Source organism: Salvelinus fontinalis, chromosome 6 (assembly GCF_029448725.1).
Source record: "Salvelinus fontinalis isolate EN_2023a chromosome 6, ASM2944872v1, whole genome shotgun sequence".
Lineage (NCBI taxonomy): Eukaryota > Metazoa > Chordata > Actinopteri > Salmoniformes > Salmonidae > Salvelinus > Salvelinus fontinalis.
Genome location: NC_074670.1, coordinates 21530190 through 21554163, shown reverse-complemented (window position 1 = coordinate 21554163; position 23974 = coordinate 21530190).

Sequence of the window (23974 nt, the reverse complement as noted above, 5' to 3'; positions counted from 1 at the left end):
GCGTCCTAAGCCACTAAAATGTTTCGACAGAAACACGATTTGTCATAATAAAAATGTCCTACCTTGAGCTGTTCTTCCATCAGTATCTTGGGCAAAGGATCCTTTCTTGGGAGAAATCGTCTTTTGGTGGAAAGCTGTCCTCTTGCCATGTGGAAATGTCAACTGCGTTCGGGATGAACTGAAAAGCGTGCCCAACTTTTCACATCGTTGCAAAAATAAATGTCCCAAAATCGCACTAAACGGATATAAATTGCTATAAAACGCTTTAAATTAACTACCTTATGATGTTTTTAACTCCTATAACGAGTGAAAAGATGACCGGAGAAATATAACAGGCTAAACTAACGCTTGGAACAGGTGCGCGCCGGTGTCCTCTAGGCTCATGACGCAGCTCCCAAAGAATGACTAGCTTCAGGGTTTTTTCATTTGTAGGGCCTGTGAACGCGCAATCGACCCCGTTGGAATCGTCATCACGTAAAGGCATCCAGGGGAAGACGTAAGAAGTGTCCGTATAGTCATAGCAACGACAGTGCCCCTTTAACTGACTTCAGAAGAGTGGCCAACATTTCTCAAATCTGACTCCATGTCAGGGAAATTGCTGTAGAATGGGCTCTGTTCCACTTAGAGACAAAATTTCAACTCCTATAGAAACTATAGACTGTTTTCTATCCAATAATAATAATAATATGCATATTGTACGATCAAGGATTTTGTGGGAAGCCGTTTAAAAAATTAGCCAAATTAGCATAAATAGTCTAAACAGCGCCCCCATCCCCAACAGGTTAACCCTGTTGCCCAAAGCTAACGTTATAAGCAGCCAGCTAGCTTCATCTGGCTAGTGATGCTCGACCGGACTGGGTTATGTTTTGTGAAGCTAGCCACAATAAGGATTAGGCACTATAGTGAAATTTGCGGTTTGCCTTCAAAATAAAATGTTTTTTATAAAATAAACCAACATAATACAAAACAAGAACCTCCAAAAATGTACAGACAAGAAACAGAATCATTGACGCCTGGGGAAGGAACCAAAACGAGTGACATATATAGGGCAGGTAATCAAGGAGATGATGGAGTCCAGGTGAGTCTGACGACGCGTAGGTGTGCGTAACGGTGGTAACATATGTGCAATAATGAGCAGCCTGAGGACCTAGAGACCGGAGAGGGAGCACACGTGACAGTATGCCCTCCCCGACTCGCAGCTCCAGCCGCAGGGCGCCGACCAAAATGATGATCGTGGGAGACAGGAGCGGACCGGTCACCTCTGCAGAGGTGTGGGAAACCTGTCAATCTGGCTGAGACGCAGGAGCATGGCGACCTAGAGCGCCGGAGAGAGGGCATAACTGACAGTACCCCCTCCCCGGCGCGTTCGGCTCCAGCCGCAGGGCGCCAACCCAAAGGACAATCCTGGTGATCAGGAGCGAACACCCCCGCTGATGCTCGGGAACCTGTCGCCGGCTGAGACGCGGGAACCTGATAGACCGGCTGAGGCGGTGGAGCCTGGCGATCCGGTTGAGTGATGAGAGCCTGACAAGCCGATAGAAGCAGAGGAGCCTGGAGATACGGTTGAGTGATGAGAGCCTGACAAGCCGATAGAAGCAGAGGAGCCTGGAGATCCGGTGAAGGCAGGAGTGCCTGTAGCGGCTCCCGGACCCAACGTCATTCCCACCTAATCAAAAAATACTCCCTGGTGCTTTCCTTAGGTGAGGCGTCATTCTGTAAAGATGTGCGCTGAGAGTCGGGAAGCAAATTCAGGGAGGGAGTGTTTTAATAAAATAAAATAAACAGAACATAATACAAAACAAGAACCTCCAACAACGCACAGACAAGAAAAATAATCAATGACGCCTTGGGAAGGAACCAAAACGAGTGACATATATAGGGCAGGTAATCAAGCAAGTAGTGGAGTCCAGGTCCAGGTGGAACTAGGATTCCTGGGAGTCCTTTCTGATGAAGATCATAAAAGGTAAGGGAATATTTATGACGTAATTTCATATTTCTGTTGACTCCAACATGGCGGAGAAATGTTGTTTTTATCTGAGCACCGTGTCAGATTATTGCATGGTGTGCTTTTTGCATAAAGTTTTTAAATCTGACACAGTGGTTGCATTAAGAACACGTGTATCTTTAATTCTATGTAAAATATGTGTCTTTCATCAAAGTTTATGATGAGTATTTATGTTATTTGACGTGGCTCTCTGCAATTTCTCCGGATATTTTGGAGGCATTTCTGAACATGGCGCCAATGTAAACCGAGATTTGTGGATATAAATATGCACATTATCGAACAAAATATAAATGTATTGTGTAACATGATGTCCTATGAGTGTCATCTGATGAAGATCATCAAAGGTTAGTGATTCATTTTATCTCTATTTCTGCTTTTTGTGACTACTGTCTTTTGCTGGGAAAATGGTGAAAATTGTGTTTTTCTGTGGCTATGTATGTACTGAGCTGACATAATTGTTTAGTGTGCTTTCCCCGTAAATCCTTTTTGAAATCAGACATGTTGGCTGGATTCACAACATGAGTAGCTTTAATTTGGTGTCTTTCATGTGTGATTTCATGAAAGATTGATTTTTATAGTAATATACTTGAATTTGGCGCGCTACATTTTTTCTGGCTTTTGGCCAAGTGGTACGCTACCGTCCCACATATCCCAGAGAAGTTAAAACAACAATGTTTGTACTGCAAAGAATAACCAGTTAGGTATATTTAGGCACTATTGTTTGTAAATGACTATGTTTTCCTGTTCTTCTCCTCTGTTCACCTATTGTATTTTACATTACCCTCAGTCAAATATATTGATTAGAACCTCATAGACTGCAGACTACAGAGAATAATGTATTGGAAGCATTGGTCAATACCTTCATGATCAGAGTGAAACCAGAGCAGCTGAATCTCTCCTGAAAGCCTTGCAGAGTGCATTACAACTCTGACGGCTGTTCATGGATCTTCATTCCCCCAATAAAAGCCCGGCCCACCTTAGCCAGAACAGAGGGAAGGGTTCAACGCAGCCCAAAGCCTTTGTTCATCCTTATTATAGGACATCGATAACAGAGAATTTGTTTTTTAATGGCTCGGTTGTGGGATGGGTATTACCAATTCTAATGGGCAAACAGAGACAGGCGGCATAAGTTATCTTACAGTTTTGGCACCTTGCTGCGTATCGGACCATTCTACCAAACAGGTATTGACTCAAGGAGCCGACTCTTCATCAGAATCTCAGGCCGTCTTAATTGCAGGCGGCAGTGGATTTACATTAGGAGTCTCCTGCTGACATTAGTCCTCATAAACTCTGGGTTAGATTGATATTGTTTTGGAACCAGGGCCCAATAAAGGGTTGATGGCAGGAGAGCAGGGTGGGACAGTGGTGTGTGGGTGTGTGTTGCGTGCATGCATGCGTGTGTGTGTAAGTGTGAGTGTGTGTGTCTGTGTGTGTGTACGAGCGTGTGCGTGCCTGTGTGCATGGATGTATGTGTGTGTGTGGTGTGCGGACAGGTTGCAGTACACCCTAATGGGGATTTATACCAGGGCTCAACTAAGCACTTACTGTTGTCAATTTGCAGCAGATGGATTGGCTCTGCCCGGTCGTGAAGTGAGCCCTTACAGGCTTCTCCCGACACCTGTTTGGCCCAGGACCAATGATGCGGCACTATAATGACCAATGAGGTGAGGCAGTGTACTCTGAGCTAGTTCTAGGATCAGACATTCTGATGATGTGTGCTTCTCTCTTGCCTGAATACCCAAACAAGAACTGGGGAAATGGACTGTAGACTTATGCAAATTGGGTAAGAATCTGTTCATTTGGGAATTGTAGTCTTGACCTATTCATGTTCTAGTCGTGGTTCAAGATACAGGCCGGGATATGCGCAAGTGACCTCTTCCACTGATGCATACAAAGTGAATTATCTCAGAGCAACAGACCCAGTGATAATAATCCCCCCCGTCCCGTCCCCCCGTCCTCCTCCTGTAGCCTGAGAGAGCATCTCAAGTGGCTCTAACATCCGTACAGTAGTATTGTCTTTGAAGACCCAGGCCTTGTCTGCTCTAATACACATCCAGTTGATAATGGGGGCGTAGAGAGTCGCTGTGTGACTTGATTTATAGCAGTGCTGGGCAGATTGCAGTGACAGTGCGCCAGGGGTTATGGCCTGTAATAGAGAGTTCTATAATAAGGGCCATGTTTTGCTCCTTAACCCTGTATGTGTGTGTGTGTGTGTGTGTGTGTGTGTGTGTGTGTGTGTGTGTGTGTGTGTGTGTGTGTGTGTGTGTGTGTGTGTGTGTGTGTGTGTGTGTGTGTGTGTGTGTGTGTGTGTGTGTGTGTGTGTGTGTGTGTGTGTGTGTGTGGCCTAGTGATAGCTCAGTGCCAGGGTTCATATGGTACTGATTTGATATGTAAAATGGTACTCTCCATGCCCACAGGCCACAAGGACACAATGTGTAGTCAGATGAAAATGATTTTAATACGATCTAATGCAATTCGGGAATACACCCCTTGCAACATCTTGCTCTTCTTCTCTCTCCCTCTCTCTTGGTCTTCCTTTCAGCAACAGGGCCATAGAAAGAAGAGGAATGTATGTTGCAGGGTACTGGGAACTGACTCTATAAGATGAAGGTTGAAGTGCGTAGGTTCAAGAATTAGGTCAGCTGACCATTCAATTAAGTCCATTATGACTTTATAAATCCCAGAGGATCAATTAGTAAGCTAACATCTGTGTGTGGATGGATCAATGCCACATCAACGCAGCCTCACTCACATCAGCTGTACAGCTCTTCTACCCAAAAAGTTCAAAGGTCATATATACGTATTAACTCCTGTATAATAATACAGCTTGTATTTGCCTGTGATGCTTTGGGCTCCCTTCTACCCAAACAGTTCAGTCTTCAGTTAATAGGCCCTGTAAGTGCCTGAGGGGCCCTTGTACCTTACAGTAACTTCTACCCAAACAGTTCAGTCGTCAGTTAATAGGCCCTGTAAGTGCCTGAGGGGCCCTTGTACCTTACAGTAACTTCTACCCAAACAGTTCAGTGTTGCGCTCCACAATGTAAGTACAACTCTTTACTAGGGGCTGAGTTGTGAGGGCAGGTGTCTGCTGGTCATTGTGTATTCTGCTCCTGGTGCAGGAGTCTACCTTAATGGGGCCTGGGTGAGATGTTAAGCAGCATGGGGGGTATTTCATTATCCTCCCTACATATGGACAATCAAGAGCACGCTCACCTTCACACACTTTATTGGTGAACACACATACACACACCTGTGCATACACATAACACGCACTTGCACGTACACACACACATTCACATGCACACACAAGCAGATATATGCGCAAGCAAACACCCGCACAGACACACACCTTCAGATACTTTATTAGGGATTGGAGGAGGGCAGACCTCGGCAGGTTTTATGGGTAGTTATTTTTGGTCTTGGAGGGACTTTAGGGTCTATTACTAAGAAGTGCGGGGACTAGATAGAAGGGGTTTTACAAACCCTGTAAAGCAGAACAGACAGGAGGAGAAAATAGGTGGGGAATTACACAGAGACTCTTCGTTCTGCATTATATTCTCCCATTTGTTATTCTCGAGGTGTGCTCTGCAGTGCTATGGGTTTTGTTTGCCCTGACATGATACATTGGTCGATGTTACTCTTATTGAGTTGGGTCTTGTAACCAATTACCCAAAAACAATTCATGGCAATAGTCCATTACATTAGTGGAGTCTCATGAGCTTGTTCTGGTTTATTTCCATACATATATTGTGATGGCAGCCAGTAGTAAAATGCATACACAGCCGTGGTTGTTGGGTGACGTGGTGGGCTTTAAAACTTATTCCATTAAACGGTCCAGGTTTGGCAGGAGAATAATTGGAAATATAGTGACAGGGCTGGGCTCAGAGTCTACTTGACAGAGGTGTTAGTTCACTACTGTAAGTACTGGTGTCATAAAACAGCATTTCTCTTTATTCTCTCTCTCTCTCTCTCTCTCTCTCTCTCTCTCTCCCTCTCTCTCCCTCTCTCTCTCTCTCTCTCCCTCTCTCTCTCTCTCTCTCTCTCATGCCATCTGTCTGTAGAGAAGGTGGTGCATTCATAATGTGTAGCCAAATGGAGCTGTCAGCCCACCTCTCCTTCCACTCCCTCTCACAATCACACACATACACATGAAAAAACACCCACATACCTGTACACATATACATGTGAAAATGTAAGTGAAATGTGTGTGTGTGTGTGTGTGTGTGTGTGTGTGTGTGTGTGTGTGTGTGTGTGTGTGTGTGTGTGTGTGTGTGTGTGTGTGTGTGTTTGTGCGTGTGTGTGAATGAGTGAATGAGTGAGGCTGTATGACAGGAAGGTAACTGAGCAGAGCGTTTGATGGGGTGGGGGAGTTTGCTGCTGTTGTTGTGTTTCTGTGAAGGGTGGCAGGTGTGTGAGAGGTGCAGGGCTTCTCTAATGAGCAGATCTGGGTTGGCAGGGGCTGTTGTTTAAAGAGGGGGAGAGGAGAGAGGGGAGAGAAGAGACAGGGAGAGAAGAGAGGGGGAGAGAGGGGAGGGTAATAGAAGAGAGGGGGAGAGAACAGAGGGGAGAGAGGAGAGAGAAGACAGGGGAGAGAGGGGAGGGGGAGAGAAGAGAGGGGGAGAGAGGGGAAGAGGGGGAGAGGACAGCAAAGGTCACCTTGTCTACTGTTTCTTGTTTTGGTCCGTCAGATCAAACCTGTGGTGAACCCCAACCACCCAAAAAGCATCAAAGACTGGTTGTGTACTGTACACACACACACACACACACACACACACACACACACACACACACACACACACACACACACACACACACACACACACACACACACACACACACACACACACACACACACACACACACACACACACACACACACACACACACACACACACACACACACACTGTCTGGAAGCATGCCCAGTTTACACAGACTGATAAATAAATCTGCTACATCCATGAATATTCAGTATTCTGAAGTACAGGGTATCCTCTACTACTCCTCTCTCTTTCATACTTATCAGAGGTCAAGTCTAGACGCATTGCCTTGAGTGAATATAGCATGGTAATGGATAAGTGGCTAATGTTTCCCTTTGATATGTAAGCTTCGGATGTCTGATGGAAGTCCCAGGCAGTTACTGGGGAGGTGTGAGCAGCAGACTGTGGCACATTGATGTTGGCGTTCTCCTGGGGAACAGAGAGACGGGAGGAAGACGTGTTTTTATGTTCAGGTGTTTCAATTCAGAGCAAAGCTGAAACACTCAGTGTAGCTGACAGGTGATGGAACGCCAAGCCTAGTCACAGAAACAAGAACCCGCCATGTTTATAAAGCATCACTTACTTTACTTTCAGGGTTTTCTACATCAAAAAGAAATCTCACAAGACAAGCTAGGATGATAGATAATTGTCTTGTCTTGTCGTCCCAAAGTAATTAAGCTTTAATTAATTAAAATGTGCATCGCACATCAAAACAATCAAAATGGCTGATACTCAATAAAGTAGCCCAGATGGTCACAAATGATACCTGTGCACTACCATAGATGAATACGGTATAGTTGTCTGTTTGACATGCATACCGCGTATAGGCCTACATACACTACCGTTCAAAAGTTTGGGGTCACAGAAATGTCCTTGTGTTTTAAAGAAAAGCACTAAAATAACATCACATCCATTAAAATAACATCAAATTAATCAGAAATACAGTGTAGACATTGTTAATGTTGTAAATGACTATTGTAGCTGGAAATGGCAGATTCTTTATGGAATATCTACATAGGTGTACAGCAACCATCACTGACTCCTGTGTTCCAATGGCATGCTGTGTTAGCTAATCCAAGTTTATCATTTTAAAAGGCTAATTGATCATTAGAAAACCCTTTTGCAATTATGTTAGCACAATTGTGTTAGCATTAGAAAACTGTTGTTCTGAATAAAGAAGCAATAAAACTGTCCTTCTTTAGAATATATCATATCATGAAAACCGTGGCTCCTGGGACAGGAACCCATCTGTAGCAGGTCTCAATCAGAGCTTTGGTGTAATTCTTTAAAACTTAGAAATTATACAAAATCAGCAGAGCAGATTGGGTGTGTTTGGTATGTGAGTGGAGTTGATTAGAATATCAATACACACACGCAAGAATGCAGACCGAAACACACGCACACACACATCATACAAGCCAAACACCCACAAAAACACACGCACACACTCTCACACACACAAACACACACATGCTAATTAATAGAAAACAAACAGTAATGAAGGCAGCCTGTTGGGACTGGATTAGGCCGTCTCTTTCCGTGCCAAACAAATTGCTCTTTAAAATCAATCAAACACACCAACCTCTGTTCCAACTCTCCAGCAGTCTCTCATCAGACAGACAGAGAGGAGTGGGCATGCCAAAACATCATTAGAACGTTTCATTAATGCTTTCACACTGTTATGGAGGGAACAAGCAACTGGCAAGGAGAACTATCTGTCTAAAACAATGTCTTCTTAAATTGTAGTAAATAGGTTTCTTAGCGGAGATTCCAGAAATCCAGCTTCCACAAAGACAGACCGTGCATCCTAAATGGCAACCTGATCAAAGCAGTGCAAGTAGGGAATAGGGAGCCATTAAGGACACAGCCAGAGAGAGAGCTGCAGCTCTGCAGCCGTCACATACAATTAAACAGATGACAGAAGTCCTTACTTCACTCTCATTTGCCAATTTGGTGGGTTCCAACACCCTCTGTTTCAGAGTTATAATAAAGAGAGGCTATAGGAGAAATTAATTTAGGCTGCTGGGCTGGGAGTCCAGGGACAAACGGGGTAGGCTGTAGTTTACTGGGAGACAGAGAGTCGGAGAGTCTGTCCCAACTCTCTGGCTTTAAATAAATGACTGCTGGCTATAATCTAACCTGACATATTTGATCCTCCTACCCAGATATGAGTAGTTGTTGTTTTTTCATACTCATTTTGCCCTCGTCAGTGACAGTGTGCTTCTGTATGGACTACATGTGCTCCTACTGTCTATAGCTAGGGTGTACGTCATGATGCATCCAATGGCTGTAATTGTGAGTCTTAGCCACTGAGTGCATTGTGATGATGAGAGTGGTGTGCAGAGTGGTGAACATACTGTTCTGATCTGAATATATCCTCTAGAGCTAGGAGTGGTTTCTATTTTCTTCTCTGTTTTTGGCTCCACTTTGTTTGGCTCACTGTTCTCTGAGTGATGAAAGGAAAGAAAAAAGGACAGGGAAATTAATTATGCCAACACAATTAAACAGGACATCCCAGGGCTTTTTTTCTGTCCCGTTTGATATTCAATCACGGACTCAAATTGTTTCTGCCACTTACATATTGATTTAATTCTCTCATCTCATGTGTTAATTAAGGAGACTTGACAGCTATACCCTGGCCCTACCAGTACAGGTTACCACCCTAGAGAAACACAGACACCACTGGACTGCAGATGGAACTAAAAGTCCTTTAGTTTTGCCAGACTGGAGAATTCCTGTGGAATAAATTGGAACGTTGCTAATTTTAACTCTTTCTCTAGCATTTCTTAGAGGTCTTCACAGGTCCCAAAAGTTGGACCCGTTCCGAAATGGACCTGGGTCTTTCCCACCCGGACACGATATGCATGAGTTCATTTTTAAAATGACCTGTTCCCGAACGGACTCGAGAAAACGTAGACCCGTTCCGTATAGACCTGGTCAGATCCAGACACGGTACGATCCCATCCAAGTGAGGGAAGCAGCAGAAAAGTCATTTTTTAGCTAATTTATTAACCAGAGCTGATAAAACGCGAGAGGGAGAGAGAGCTGCCACTCTAGAAGGTGTGGGAGGGGCTGTACTGTGAGTGAGTGACACATTCTTTCCAAGATGGCATAGCAGTGCAGACGTGGTTTGTCGTCCTCTCGTTTACTTTTTGTCTTTTTTGTCTTTTTTGTAAATATTTCAATTTATTTTCAGTCTCTTTTCCATTTCTTCTATTAAATATACCTTCCGGTAACTTGCCTCACCCAATGTGACACGGATCCGCAATTTTTTAGACCTTATAGCCAGAACCGCCATCAGGAGCTAGCCATCAGAAGCTAACCAGCTAATTAGTTACTAGCTATTTAGTCATCGTTAGCCACTGCTAGCGGCCTTTACCTTCTGCACAGACACCAGACTTTTTTTTTTGCCAGGATAATACTTGACAGCCTGCCAGTATCGGACGGTTTTCTCCACTACAACGCCGGATTCCTGCCGTAAACCCTGGACCAATACTACTGATCATCACGGCTAGCTAGCTGCCACCGAGTGACCCAGCCCCGAAGCTAGCCCTGAGCCAGGCCCACCTCCCGGCGTACTCTGTGATCACTCGGCTACTCAGCCAATGCCTCCCGGACTCTACCCCAACACGGCTAGAATCCGCTACTCTACCGGATCCTTGTTGTAAGCTCTGGACCTTTGCATCGGATCATCACTGCTAGCTAGCTGCTACCGAGTGGCTATAGTGGCTAACGCCCCTGCCTCAAAGCTAGCACCAGTTAGCCGCGAGCCAGGTGCATCTCCCGGCTAGCAAACAAAATTACTACAACTGCAATACCTCTTTCGCCATCTGGCGCCCCCTTTGTCAACACGGCGCCCCTCTGTACCACCACAACTGGTCCGCCGACGTAACTCCATCGGCTGTGCCCTCAACCGGCCTTTGCCGGACGTCGGAGCAGACGCTTCTACTTACCCCGGCCTGCTAACTTTAAACGCCGTGTCTCCCACGTTCTAGCGTAGCACCAACTACCCCGCGGCATCCCTGTTCCATCTATTGCTGTTCACTGGAGCCTATGATCACTTGGCTACATAGCTGATGCCTGCTGGACTGTTCTTTAATCACGCTACTCCATTTTGTTTATATTTTGTTTATCTGTCGGCCCCAGCCTCGAACTCAGGCCCTGTGTGTAGTTAATAAACCCTCTCTGCCCATTCATCGCCATTTTACCTGTAGTTGTTGTCTTAGCTGATTAGTTGTTGTTGTCTTACCCGTTGTTGTCTTAGCTAGCTCTCCCAATCAACAACTGTGATTGCTTTGTGCCTCGCTTTATGTCTCTCAAATGTCAATATGTTTTGTACACTGTTGTTTAGGATAGTTATCATTGTTTTAGTTTACTGCGGAGCACCTAGTCCCCTTCAACATGCCTCAGATACCTCCTTTGTCCCACCTTAACCCAGGCACTGCGTGTCCCCAGGCACTCTCATTTGTTGACTTCTGTAACCATAAAAGCCTTGGTTTCATGCATGTTAACATCACAAGCCCCCCCCTAAGTTTGTTTTACTCACTGCTTTAGCACACTCCGCCAACTCTGATGTCCTTTCCGTGTTTGAATCCTTGCTTAGGAAGGCCACCAAAATGTCTGAGATTTCCATACCCAATTACAACATTTTCCGTCAAGATAGAATTGCCAAAGGGGGAGAAGTTGCAATCAACTCCAGAGATAGCCTGCAAAGTTCTGTCATACTATCCAGGTCTATGCCAAAACAGTTCGAGCTTCTAATTTTAAAAATGAATCTCTCCAGAAATAAGTCTCTCAACGTTGCCGCCTGTTATAGACTCCTCTCAACTGCCAGCTGTGCCCTGGACACCATATGTGAATTGATTGCCCCCCATCTATCTTCAGAGTTCGTACTGTTAGGTGACCTAAACTGGGATATGCTTAACACCCTGGAAATCCTACAATCTAAACTAGATGCCCTCAATTTCACACAAATTATCAAGGAACCCACCAGGTACAACCCTACGTCTATAAACATGGGCACCCTCATAGATATTATCCTGACCAACTTGCCCTCCAAATACACCTCTGCTGTTTTCAATCAGGATCTCAGCGATCACTGCCTCATTGCCTGCATCCGCTATGGGTCCGTGGTCAAACGACCACCCCTCATCACTGTCAAACGCTCCCTAAAACACTTCTGCAAGCAGGCCTTTCTAATCGACCTGGCCCTAGTATCCTGGAAGGATATTGACCTCATCCCGTCAGTCGCGGATGCCTGGTCGTTCTTTAAAAGTTATTTCCTCACCATCTTAAATAAGCATGCCCAATTCAAACATTTTAGACCTAAGAACAGAAATAGCCCTTGGTTCACTCCAGACCTGCAGACCACAAAACATCACGTGACGGACTGCGCTAGCATCGAATGGTCCCCGTGATATGCAACTTTCCAGGGAAGTCAGGAACCAATACACGCAGTAAGTCAGGAAAGCTAAGGCTAGCTTTTTCAAACAGAAATTTCCATCCTGTAGCTCTAACTCCAAAAAGTTTTGGGGCACTGTAAAGTCCATGGAGAATAAAAGCTCCTCCTCCAGCTGCCCACTGCACTGAGACTAGAAAACACTGTCACCACTGATAAATCCACGATGATCGAGAATTTCAATAAGCATTACTCTATGGCTGGCCATACTTTCCTCCTGGCTACCACAACCCCGGCCAACAGATCCACACCCCCCGCAGCTACTTGCCCAAGCCTCCCCAGCTTCTCCACCCAAATGCAGACAGCAAAAGTTCTGAAAGAGCTGCAAAACCTGGACCTGTTCAAATCAGCTGGGCTAGACAATCTGGATCCTCTCTTTCTAAAATTATCCACCGCCATTGTTGCAACCCCTATTACTAGCCTGTTCAACCTATCTTTCGTATCGTCCGAGATCCCTAAAGATTGGAAAGCTGCCGTGGGCATCCACCTCTTCAAAGGAGGTGACACTCTAGACCCAAACTGTTATAGACCTATATCCATCCTGCCCTGCGTTTCTAAAGTCTTCGAAAGCGAAGGTAATAAACAGATCACTGACCATTTCGAATCCCACCGTATATTCTCCGCTGTGCAATCCGGTATTCGAGCAGGTCACAGGTGCACCTCAGCCATGCTCAAGGTACTAAACAATATCATAACCGCCATCGATAAAAGACAGTACTGTGCAGCCGTCTTCATCGACCTGGCCAAGGCTTTCGACTCTGTCAATTACCGTATTCTTATCGGCAGACTCAAAAGCCTTGCTTTCTCAAATGACTGTCTCGCCTGGTTCACCAACTACTTCTCAGGCAGAGTTCAGTGTGTCAAATCGGAGGGCCTGTTGTCCGGACCTCTGGCAGTCTCTATGATGGTACCACAGGGTTCAATTCTCGGATCGACTCTTTTCTCTGTATATTTCAACGATGTCGCTGTTGCTGCGGGTGATTCCCTGATCCACCTCTAAGCATAAGACACCATTCTGTATACATCTGGCCCTTCTTTGGACACTGTGTTAACTAACCTCCAAACAAGCTTCAATGCCATACAACACTCCTTCCGTGGCCTCCACCTGCTCTTAAACGCTAGTAAAACCAAATGCATGCTGCCTGCACCCGCCCGCCCGACTAGCATTAGTACTCTGGACGGTTCTGACTTAGAATATGTGGACAACTACAAATACCTAGGTGTCTGGCTAGACTGTAAACTCTCCTTCCAGACTCATATTAAACATCTCCAATCCAAAATTAAATCTAGAATTGGCTTCCTATTTCGCAACAAAGCATCCTTCACGCACGCCGCCAAACGTACCATCATAAAACTGACTATCCTACCGATCCTCGACTTCGGCGATGTCATTTACAAAATAGCTTCCAATATTCTACTCAGCAAACTGGATGTAGTCTATCACAGTGCCATCTGTTTTGTCACCAAAGCCCCTTATACTACCCCCCACTGCGACCTGTATGCTCTAGTCGGCTGGCCCTCGCTACATATTCGTCGCCAGACCCACTGGCTACAGGTCATCTATAAGTCTATGCTAGGTAAAGCTCCGCCTTATCGCAGCTCACTGGTCACGATAACAACACCCAACCGTAGCACGCACTCCAGCAGGTATTTTTCACTGGTCATCCCAAAGCCAACACTTCCTTTGGCCGCCTTTCCTTCCAGTTCTCTGCTGCCAATGACTGGAACGAATTGCAAAAATCGCTGAAGCTGGAGACTGATATTTCCCTCACTAACTTTAAACATCAGCTATCTGAGCAGCTAACCGATCGCTGCAGCTGTACATAGCCCATCTGTAAGTAGCCCACCCAATCTACCTACCTCATCCCCATATTGTTTTTATTTACTTTTCTGCTCCTTTGCACACCAGTTTTTCAACTTGCACATCACCATCTGCACATCTATCACTCCAGTGTTAATTTGCTAATTTGTAATTACTTCACTACTATGGCCTATTTATTTCCTTACCTCCTCACGCCATTTGCATACACTGTATATAGACTTTCTTTTTTTTCTATTGTGTTATTGACTGTATGCTTGTTTATTCCATGTGTAACTCTGTGTTGTTGTTTGTGTCGCACTGCTTTGCTTTATCTTGGCCAGGTCGCAGTTGTAAATGAGAACTTGTTCTCAACTAGCTTACCTGGTTAAATAAAGGTGAACTATATATTTTTTTAAAGAAGCAGGGAAGAGTGACGGAGAGACGAGAGACACCAACCAATCAAGCCGACTGTCGCTATAGTAGACTAATAGCTGCCATAGCTAGGTTGTTTTTCATTAAATTTGATTAGGTAGTACCTGTCTTGACTGTATCAAACCGGGAGAAGCTAGTCAAGCTAGCTAACGTTATCTAGATAGGCTAATTGAGGATTCACATTCTACAGTTGCAAATAACAACAACTCCATTCAGAATATTAAGTAACAGCCTACTTGTTGGTTCTTGGTTGTTGTAGCCTATCTTTCTCCCTTAACTTTTAATTCCATCATTTTGATTCCATCTTTCATTGATTAAATATCTCCTAACTTGTGCCCCACATAGATGCTCTATGACTGTAGCCTATTGTCGCTTTGGTGACTTATGATTGGCTAACAACAACAACAACTAGCTCCAGCCCGCACTCTTGGGAAAAGCAAGAACAGCAGCATAAATTATACAATGTATCTCTCTCTCTACTGCAGCAGTCACATTTGGATCTGTAAGGGCCCTTCCAGACAACTCAGTTAAAATTACAAATACCGGAGACCTGTGACAATCATATCAGATTCGACCCAGACCCATGACATTATTTAAAATTCTGGATCTGGACCCGCTCGGGTCCCGGATCTGGTCTTGGGTATTCGGATATCCCTCCTCCCCAACCCATTTTTTTATCTCCTCCATCCATTATTTCTCTCCTCCTCTACCGATCATTTGCGTCCCCTTCCTTCCCCCTGCTCTGGTCACCATGGCTGTTCCTGTGCCTCTGCTCCCACATGCCCCCTCTCCTGTCCTCTCCTCTGCCCCAGATACCAGGGGACCATGCAGCCCATGCAGCTCCAGCTGGCAGCAGTGACAGGGTCTTCAGCACTTCATTCTATTGGCTGGGATTAATAGTGGACTCTGGCCCGGGCCATCTCTTCCTCTGACAGGCATTTTTTCTGGCTTCTTCCATCGCTACTGACACCTGATAAAATGCTGCTAGAACACCACATGATGGGGGAACTAATGGCCCTGTCGTCTAATGTGGGCCAGCTGGCAGGATATGCTGTGTGTGTGTGTGTGTGTGTGTGTGTGTGTGTGTGTGTGTGTGTGTGTGTGTGTGTGTGTGTGTGTGTGTGCGTGCGTGCGTGCGTGCGTGCGTGCGTGCGTGCGTGCGTGCGTGCGTGCGTGCGTCCGTGCGTGCGGGCGTCCGTGCGTGCGTGCGGGCGTGTGGGCGGGCGGGCGTGTGGGCGGGCGGGCGTGCGGGCGGGCGTGCGTGCGCGTAGAAATAGGACCAGGAGAGTCTGAACGTAGGAGTACAGATACAGGATCAGTTTTTCATTTTAGATCATAAAAATTAAGATTATATGGACAGGGGAGACCTGATTCTATATCAGCACCCCATACGCTGAGACACTTTTTGACTATGGGCCCAGTGCTGGTGTGTGCTGAGGTAACCTTGGCTTTGGATGATGATAATGCAGTCTGCTGATCAGCCAGCACATGCATCTGTTTAATTACTCTCAGCCTTAGTTGTGTGTAGAATAATTTAATTAGCAAAGTCTGTGGCCAGCATAATGCTCCAGAGTGTGCATACAAACACACACACACACACACACACACACACACACACACACACACACACACACACACACACACACACACACACACACACACACACACACAGAGAGAGAGAGGTTCCCCCGCCTGCAGATGGTAAGGGTTCATTCAGCAGAGAGGAGACAGGAGAGGGCCTGCTCTGTATATCATGGTGAGTTTCACAACACGTTGTGGGAGGAATGACTTCTTCATTATGGAACTCATTACTCATCATGGAATATGCAAATAAGATAGGAAAGAATTGAGACTCTCCACTCAGAGGTCTGTATCGACACTAAGGGTATATCTTTGTCTACAGTTGTCACGTTCCTGACCTGTTTTCTGTTAGTTTTGTATGTGTTAGTTGGTCAGGACGTGAGTTTGGGTGGGCAGTCTATGTTTTGTGTTTCTATGTAGGTTTAATAGGGTGACCTGATATGGCTCTCAATTAGAGGCAGGTGGTTTTCATTTCCTCTGATTGAGAGCCATATTAAGGTAGGTGTTTTCACACTGTTTGTTTGTGGGTGGTTGTCTCCTGTGTCAGTGTCTGTGTATGTTACGCCACACGGGACTGTTTCGGTTTCGGTTTGTTTGTTCGTTCGTTCGGTTTTTGTGTAGTCTGTTTTTCCTGTTCGTGCGTTCTTCGTTTCATGTAAGTTCTTACGTTCAGGTCAGTCTACGTCGTTTGTTGTTTTTGTATCTATTCAAGTGTTCTTCGTGTTTTCGGTTTTGTTTAATAAATATCATGTCATATCACAACGCTGCATTTTGGTCTAATCCTTGCTACTCCTCTTCGGATGAAGAGAAGGAGGAAGCCCGTTACAGAACCACCCACCAAATCAGAACCAAGCAGCGTATGTTCGAGCAATGGAATACACAGGACTATTGGACTTGGGAGGACGAGCTGGATGGAAAAGGACCTTGGGCTCAACTAGGGGAATATCGCCGCCCCAAAGCTGAGCTGGAGGCAGCGAAAGCAGAGAGGCGGCTATATGAGGAGGCAGCAAGGAAGCAAGGCTGGAAGCCGGAGAATCAAGCCCAAAACCGCAGATATGAAGGTGCGCGGCTAGCAAGGAAGCCCGAGAAGAAACCCCAAAAATTTATTGGGGGGGGGGCTAAGAGGTAGTGGGCCAAGGGCAGGTAGGAGACCTGCGCCCACTTCCCAGGCTAACCATGGAGAGCGGGAGTACGGGCAGACACCGTGTTACGCAGTAGAGCGCACGGTGTCTCCTGTACGTGTGCATAGCCCGGTGCGGGTTATTCCACCTCCCCGCACTGGTAGGGCTAGATTGAGCATTGAGCCAAGTGCCATGAAGCCGGCTCTACATATCTGGCCACCAGTGCGTCTCCTTGGGCCGGCTTACATGGCACCAGCCTTACGCATGGTGTCCCCGGTTCGCCTACATAGCCCGGTGCGGGTTATTCCACCTCCCCGCACTGGTTGGGCGATGGGGAGCATTCAACCAGGTAAGGTTGGGCAGGCTCGGTGCTCAAGGGAGCCAGTATGCCTGCATGGTCCGGTATTTCCGGCGCCACCTTCCCGCCTCAGCACAGTACCACCAGTGCCTACACCACGCACCAGGCTTCCAGTGCGTTTCCAGAGCCCTGTTCCTCCTCCACGCACTCTTCCTATGGTGCGTGTCTCCAGCTCAGTGCTTCCAGTTCCGGCACCACGCACTAAGCCTCCTGTGCGTCTCCAGAGCCCTGTACGCACTGTTCCTTCTCCCCGTACTCGTCCTGATGTGCGTGCCCTCAGCCCGGTGCCACCAGTGCCGGTACCACGCACCAGGCCTATAGTGCGCTTCGAGAGGTCAGTGTGCCCTGTCCCTGCTCCCCGCACTAGCCTTGAAGTGCGTGTCTCCAGTCCGGTGCCTCCAGTTCCGGCACCACGCACCAGGCCTACAGTGCGCCTCAGTCGGCTAGAGTCTGTAGTCTGCCCAACGTCGTTTGAGCCATCCGTCTCCCCAGCGCCATCTGAGCCATCCGTCTCCCCAGCGCCATCTGAGCCATCCGTCTCCCCCAGCGCCATCTGAGCCATCCGTCTCCCCAGCGCCGTCTGAGCCATCCGTCTGCCCAGTGCCGTCTGAGCCATCCGTCTGCCCAGTGCCGTCTGAGCCATCCGTCTGCCCAGTGCCGTCTGAGCCATCCGTCTGTCCCGAGCCATTAGAGCCGCCCGTCTGTCCCGAGCCGTCAGAGCCGTTCGTCAGTCAGGAGCCGCTAGAGCCATTCGTCAGTCAGGATTTGCCAGAGCCGCCAACCAGACAGGATTTGCCAGAGCCGCCAACCAGACAGGATCTGCCAGAGCCGCCAACCAGACAGGATCTGCCAGAGCCGCCAACCAGACAGGATCTGCCAGAGCCGTCAGCGAGCCATGAGCAGCCAGAGCCGTCCGCGAGCCATGAGCAGCCAGAGCCGTCAGCGAGCCATGAGCAGCCAGAGCCGTCAGCGAGCCATGAGCAGCCAGAGCCGTCAGCGAGCCAGGATCTGCCAGAGCCGTCAGCGAGCCATGAGCAGCCAGAGCCGTCAGCCAGCCATGAGCGTCCAGAGCCGTCAGCCAGCCATGAGCGTCCAGAGCCGTCAGCCAGCCATGAGCTGCCCCTTAGCTTAGAGCTGCCATTTATCCAGAACTGCCCCTCAGTCCAGAGCTGTCTCTCTGTCCGGAGCTGCCCTTCAGTCCGGAGTTGCCCCTCTATTCTGAGCTACCTCTCTATCCTGAGCTACCTCTCTATCCTGAGCTACCTTGTCCCGGAGCTGTCCTTTATCTTGGTGTTGCCCCTTAAATTAGGTGGGTGGAGTAACAGGGTGGTCATTCTGAGGGGAAGACGTAAGCTGGGATTGACTGTGGTGGGGTGGGGACCTCGCCCAGAGCCTGAGCCACCACCGTGGTCAGATGCCCGCCCAGACCCTCCCCTAGACTTTCTGCTGGTGCGCCCGGAGTTCGCACCTTGAGGGGGGGGGTTATGTCACGTTCCTGACCTGTTTTCTGTTAGTTTTGTATGTGTTAGTTGGTCAGGACGTGAGTTTGGGTGGGCAGTCTATGTTTTGTGTTTCTATGTTGGTTTAATAGGGTGACCTGATATGGCTCTCAATTAGAGGCAGGTGGTTTTCATTTCCTCTGATTGAGAGCCATATTAAGGTAGGTGTTTTCACACTGTTTGTTTGTGGGTGGTTGTCTCCTGTGTCAGTGTCTGTGTATGTTACGCCACACGGGACTGTTTCGGTTTCGGTTTTTGTGTAGTCTGTTTTTCCTGTTTGTGCGTTCTTCGTTTCATGTAAGTTCTTACGTTCAGGTCAGTCTACGTCGTTTGTTGTTTTTGTATCTATTCAAGTGTTCTTCGTGTTTTCGGTTTTGTTTAATAAATATCATGTCATATCACAACGCTGCATTTTGGTCTAATCCTTGCTTCCTTTCTTCGGATGAAGAGAAGGAGGAAGCCCGTTACAACAGCAACATATTCAGAAGCCCTGCTCCTGCCCTGTTCATCAGCATATTGAGCAGGATATTACTTAGCAACACTAGGACCTGTGGGGACACACTGAACAGGTTTTAACCACCAATAAATAACTAAATATATTGTTTTTAGTTTCTCTCATATCATTGATTATGTTGCACTGAATATGCTGTAAAATCGAGTTGGTTCAGGAGAAGTGATTCAATATTTTACAAGACAGTAAAAACAGAATGAGCTCATGGTATGGGAACCAAAAAGCACAGGTTTCCATTCATACAGTATACTGTTTATAAGCTTTATGTAATTCATGATTTTGGCAACAACATTTATAACGGAATGAAGGTTATGAAGGTCTGCACCTTTGATATTACTCTACACACACATACACACACACACACACACACACACACACATACACACACACACACAACCACACACGCATAAATATGAACACACAAATAAACACATACACACACACACACACAACCACACACATACACACACACATGAACATACACACACACATGCACACACACATGCACACACACACACACACACACACACACACACACACACACACACACACACACACACACACACACACACACACACACACAAACACCCACACACAAGGTTTTCAAACACATTATCCGCTAGCAGGGAGGCTTCATAAATCTTTCATGTTAAGTGTCCCCTCGGCTCCCTTCTCCTCCACTTTGCTTTGTTTGACTCTCTCTCTCTCTCTCTCTCTCTCTATATCTAACCTCCCTCTCTCTCTCTCTCTCTCTCCCTCTCTCTCTCTCTCTCTCTCTCTCTCTCTCTCTCTCTCTCACCCTCTATCTATACACCCACTCTCTCTCTGTCTGTCTCTCTCTCTGTCTCTCTCTCCCTCTCTCTCCCCCCCCCGCTCTCTATCCACTCTCTCTTTCTCTCTCACTCTCTCCCCTTCTTTCCCTCTTTCTCTCCCTCTCTCTCTCTGTCTCTCATTCTCTCTTCATGCTTATATGGATCACATCAGACCTGGGAAACACAGATGAGCTCAACACAGAGCCACGGCAAGGAAAGGGCCGGAAACACACCACTATTAAACTTCCACCTGGACCCCTCACACACACACACGCACACACACACACACACACACACACACACACACACAAACACATACTGTACACACACATTCGGTTCCGCCAAGGCCCCCAGTTTCCCGTCTAGAGCGTCACAAGCTCTGCTGGTTGGCTACTGCGTAGCAACCTATGGGTGCCAAAAGCCCTGGTACTGTATGCCCTAGAAAGCCTATGTAAATTAGGATCATAAGAACGGCCCCAACAAATTATTTACGGACGTTTTGGCATCTAAAGTTCAATCCCCGTGGTGAATTATTAGTTCGCTACAAATCAAGATATTTAATTAAATAGTTACCCATTCTGATCCTTACGGCCACTTTCCTTAGACATTTTTTGGTTCTATTCAACCCCATTCATCAATATAGCGTGCTTCAAATTCAAATACTTCCAACTTCAAGTGCCATCGGGAGTTTTCTATAGGAATATGTGGATAACGTCAGTGCCATCACTACTGGTTTTAATAGCTTTGGTTCCTCCAGCAAACCGTTGCTACATTGAACCATTAAAGGTTCCTGCAAGAACCCCTGAACTAAACGAAGGTGCAAATATGAACCAATGACTAGCAATGGTTCCTTGAGGATCTCCTGTGGTTCTCCTACTCGCAAAGGCATCTCAGGACATCTCATCTTTTAACTTCCTTTCAAAAGCTGAACCTTAACCCCCCCCCCTCCTTTGGAGGCAGTTTTGACTTGAACATGACCTCAGTGTAGATCTGACTAGAGACCAGGTTCAATCAGTGATCATGTATCCAACCAAAGGACCACCCACCATAGATGACCCAACACACACACATACACACACACATTTAGTGTCATTTAATTTATATGACAGCCACGTGCGTGTCAGGACCCGGTGTGAGAAACAGTCACTAATAGTCGGCAGAACCCAGAAGATGAGGCAGACACAGCAGTACTAGAGATGGTGGTTTAATAAAAGGAAAAGATCTTCAGACAAAGAATCTAAATCCACAACGACAAAAATAAAGCCAAGAGGAAAAAATGGATATCCTCCAAAATACAATCTTCAGGCAAAGAATCTAAATCCACAACAACAATAATAAAGCCAAGAGGAAAAAATGGATATCCTCCAAAATACAAAGAAACTCCACAAAGTGGTATAAACAGCAGGGAACAAACAAAACCCAAAAGATTAATCAAAAATAAACAAGAACTAAACCAGAGAACCTCTGGAAAATCCAAACAAGAGAAATATATGTTCACAGCAAGGCTGGGGCTGGGTGCTAACATACAAACACTGAGCAAAGAACTGAGGAACACACAGGGTTTAAATACAAACAAGAAAATGACACACAGGTGCAAACAATAATTAGAGCAAGGAAAAAACAAAAGGTTCAAAAAAGGTGCAATGGGGACATCTAGTGACCAAAACCTGAACAATCCTGGCCAAATCCTGACACGTGCGACTGACGTGCCAGAGCATCCCAACTTCAACCACTCCTTAACGAGGGTTAATGAGCCAGTGAACCTTGATGAGGCTTAACGAGGGTTAACGAGCGTGTTGACCCTGACAACGGTTAATGGCTGCTGTTGTGACTCAACATTTCTCCTGATTAAGGCCAGGCTAGACTGATGAGGAAGGAGGAGCCTGTCTGACACCCTGCCAGGGGTGCCTTGGACCTTCATTCTACATACTCTGGCGTCTGTCCTCTAGTCCTCTATGGATCTCCTGTCCCCATCGATCTCACATCCCAGGCATAGAGTCTATGGGATATAGCCATAGTGATGAGATGAAAATAAATCCTCTCATGTAAATTTCCTCTGATTTGACTTTCACTTTGTTTTCAGAACATTCTCTTTAGGAATGTGTCCATATTTGGACGTTAGGAAAGAAAAAGAGCACAGCTTGAGCTTAAGTAAATAGTCTTTAACCTCAGAGCAATGTTTAAGTAAGAGCACCAACATGGAAGAGGACCAACCAGGAAGTGCACGGAGTGACTCAGCTTAAATATTGCAGTTAAATACTGCAGTTAATTACTGCAGTTAAATATTACTGTTAAATAGTGTTAAGTTAGAGGGAGCTCTCCTCTCCTGGGCTTATATATATTATGAAGTCTTACTCTTACACTAGTGAACAATATAAACTGACACTCCTGTAGACACACTTCGGGCCACTAAGAACATAATTAAATAAATGATGTGTGAGAAACTGTGTATACGTGTGGAAGGAGTGGAGTAAACATGGAGAATTTTCCTGAAGCTATTGCACAGACTTTCTGCCAACTGTAACATGGAAGCCTACGTACTGTAGGTTTAAGCTTGTGTCTGGGAGGGGGTAAGGAATTTGATATTTGTCCAATGCTTTTTTATTGTATTGATTCACATTCTGCAACCTGTTTCACCCAAAGACAGAGTAGATAGACTCACATAATGATTTATGCCCATGTGTAATATATCGTGGAGATAAAGCCTGCAAAGTGGTCTTCTATACCCGATGATTGAAGATGCTATCTCCACCATTCAATCTTTCTTCTCGCTGCTGTTATGTTTGATGAATAACTGACCTGACATGTAATTCCTCTCAGATCTCATTTGGATTGTCTACAGCCAGAGGGTCTGGCACCACACACACACACACATGCAAGCACACACTCACACAGAAGGGAGTACACACACTGTCACATACACACAAGCACACATATACGCACACACTCACTAAGGGAAATTAGCATAAAGTTTCATTTGGGTCATCCTCATCAGATTTCATACTAGGTAAACAGTTCTGTTTCTCTCTCCCAGACACTCCAGGAGGGACCCCAACTTTCAAAGAATTGATAGTGTCACGCTCTGATCTGTTTCACCTGTCCTTGTGCTTATCTCCACCCCCACCAGGTGTTGCTTATTTTCCCCGGTGTATTTATCCCTGTGTTTCCTGTCTCTCTGTGCTAGTTCGTCTTGTTTGTCAAGTCAACCAACGTTTTTGTTTCTCTGCTCCTACTTTCCCAGTCTCTCTTTCCTCGCACTCCTGATTTTGTCCCTTGCCTGTCCTGAGTCTGAGCCCGCCTGCCTGACCACTCTGCCTGCCCCTGACCTCGAGCCTGCCTATTGTCTTGTACTGTTTGGACTCTGACCTGGTTACTGAACCACTGCCTATACTGACCTCGAGCCTGCCTATCACCTGGTACTGTTTTGACTCTGACCTGGTTTATGATCAGGTCAGATTGGTCCTGGTCAGTCCCTGGATGGGAGACCAGATGCTGCTGGAAGTGGTGTTGGAGGGCCAGTAGGAGGCACTCTTTCCTCTGGTCTAAAAAATATCCCAATGCCCCAGGGCAGTGATTGGGGACACTGCCCTGTGTAGGGTGCCGTCTTTCGGATGGGACGTTAAACGGGTGTCCTGACT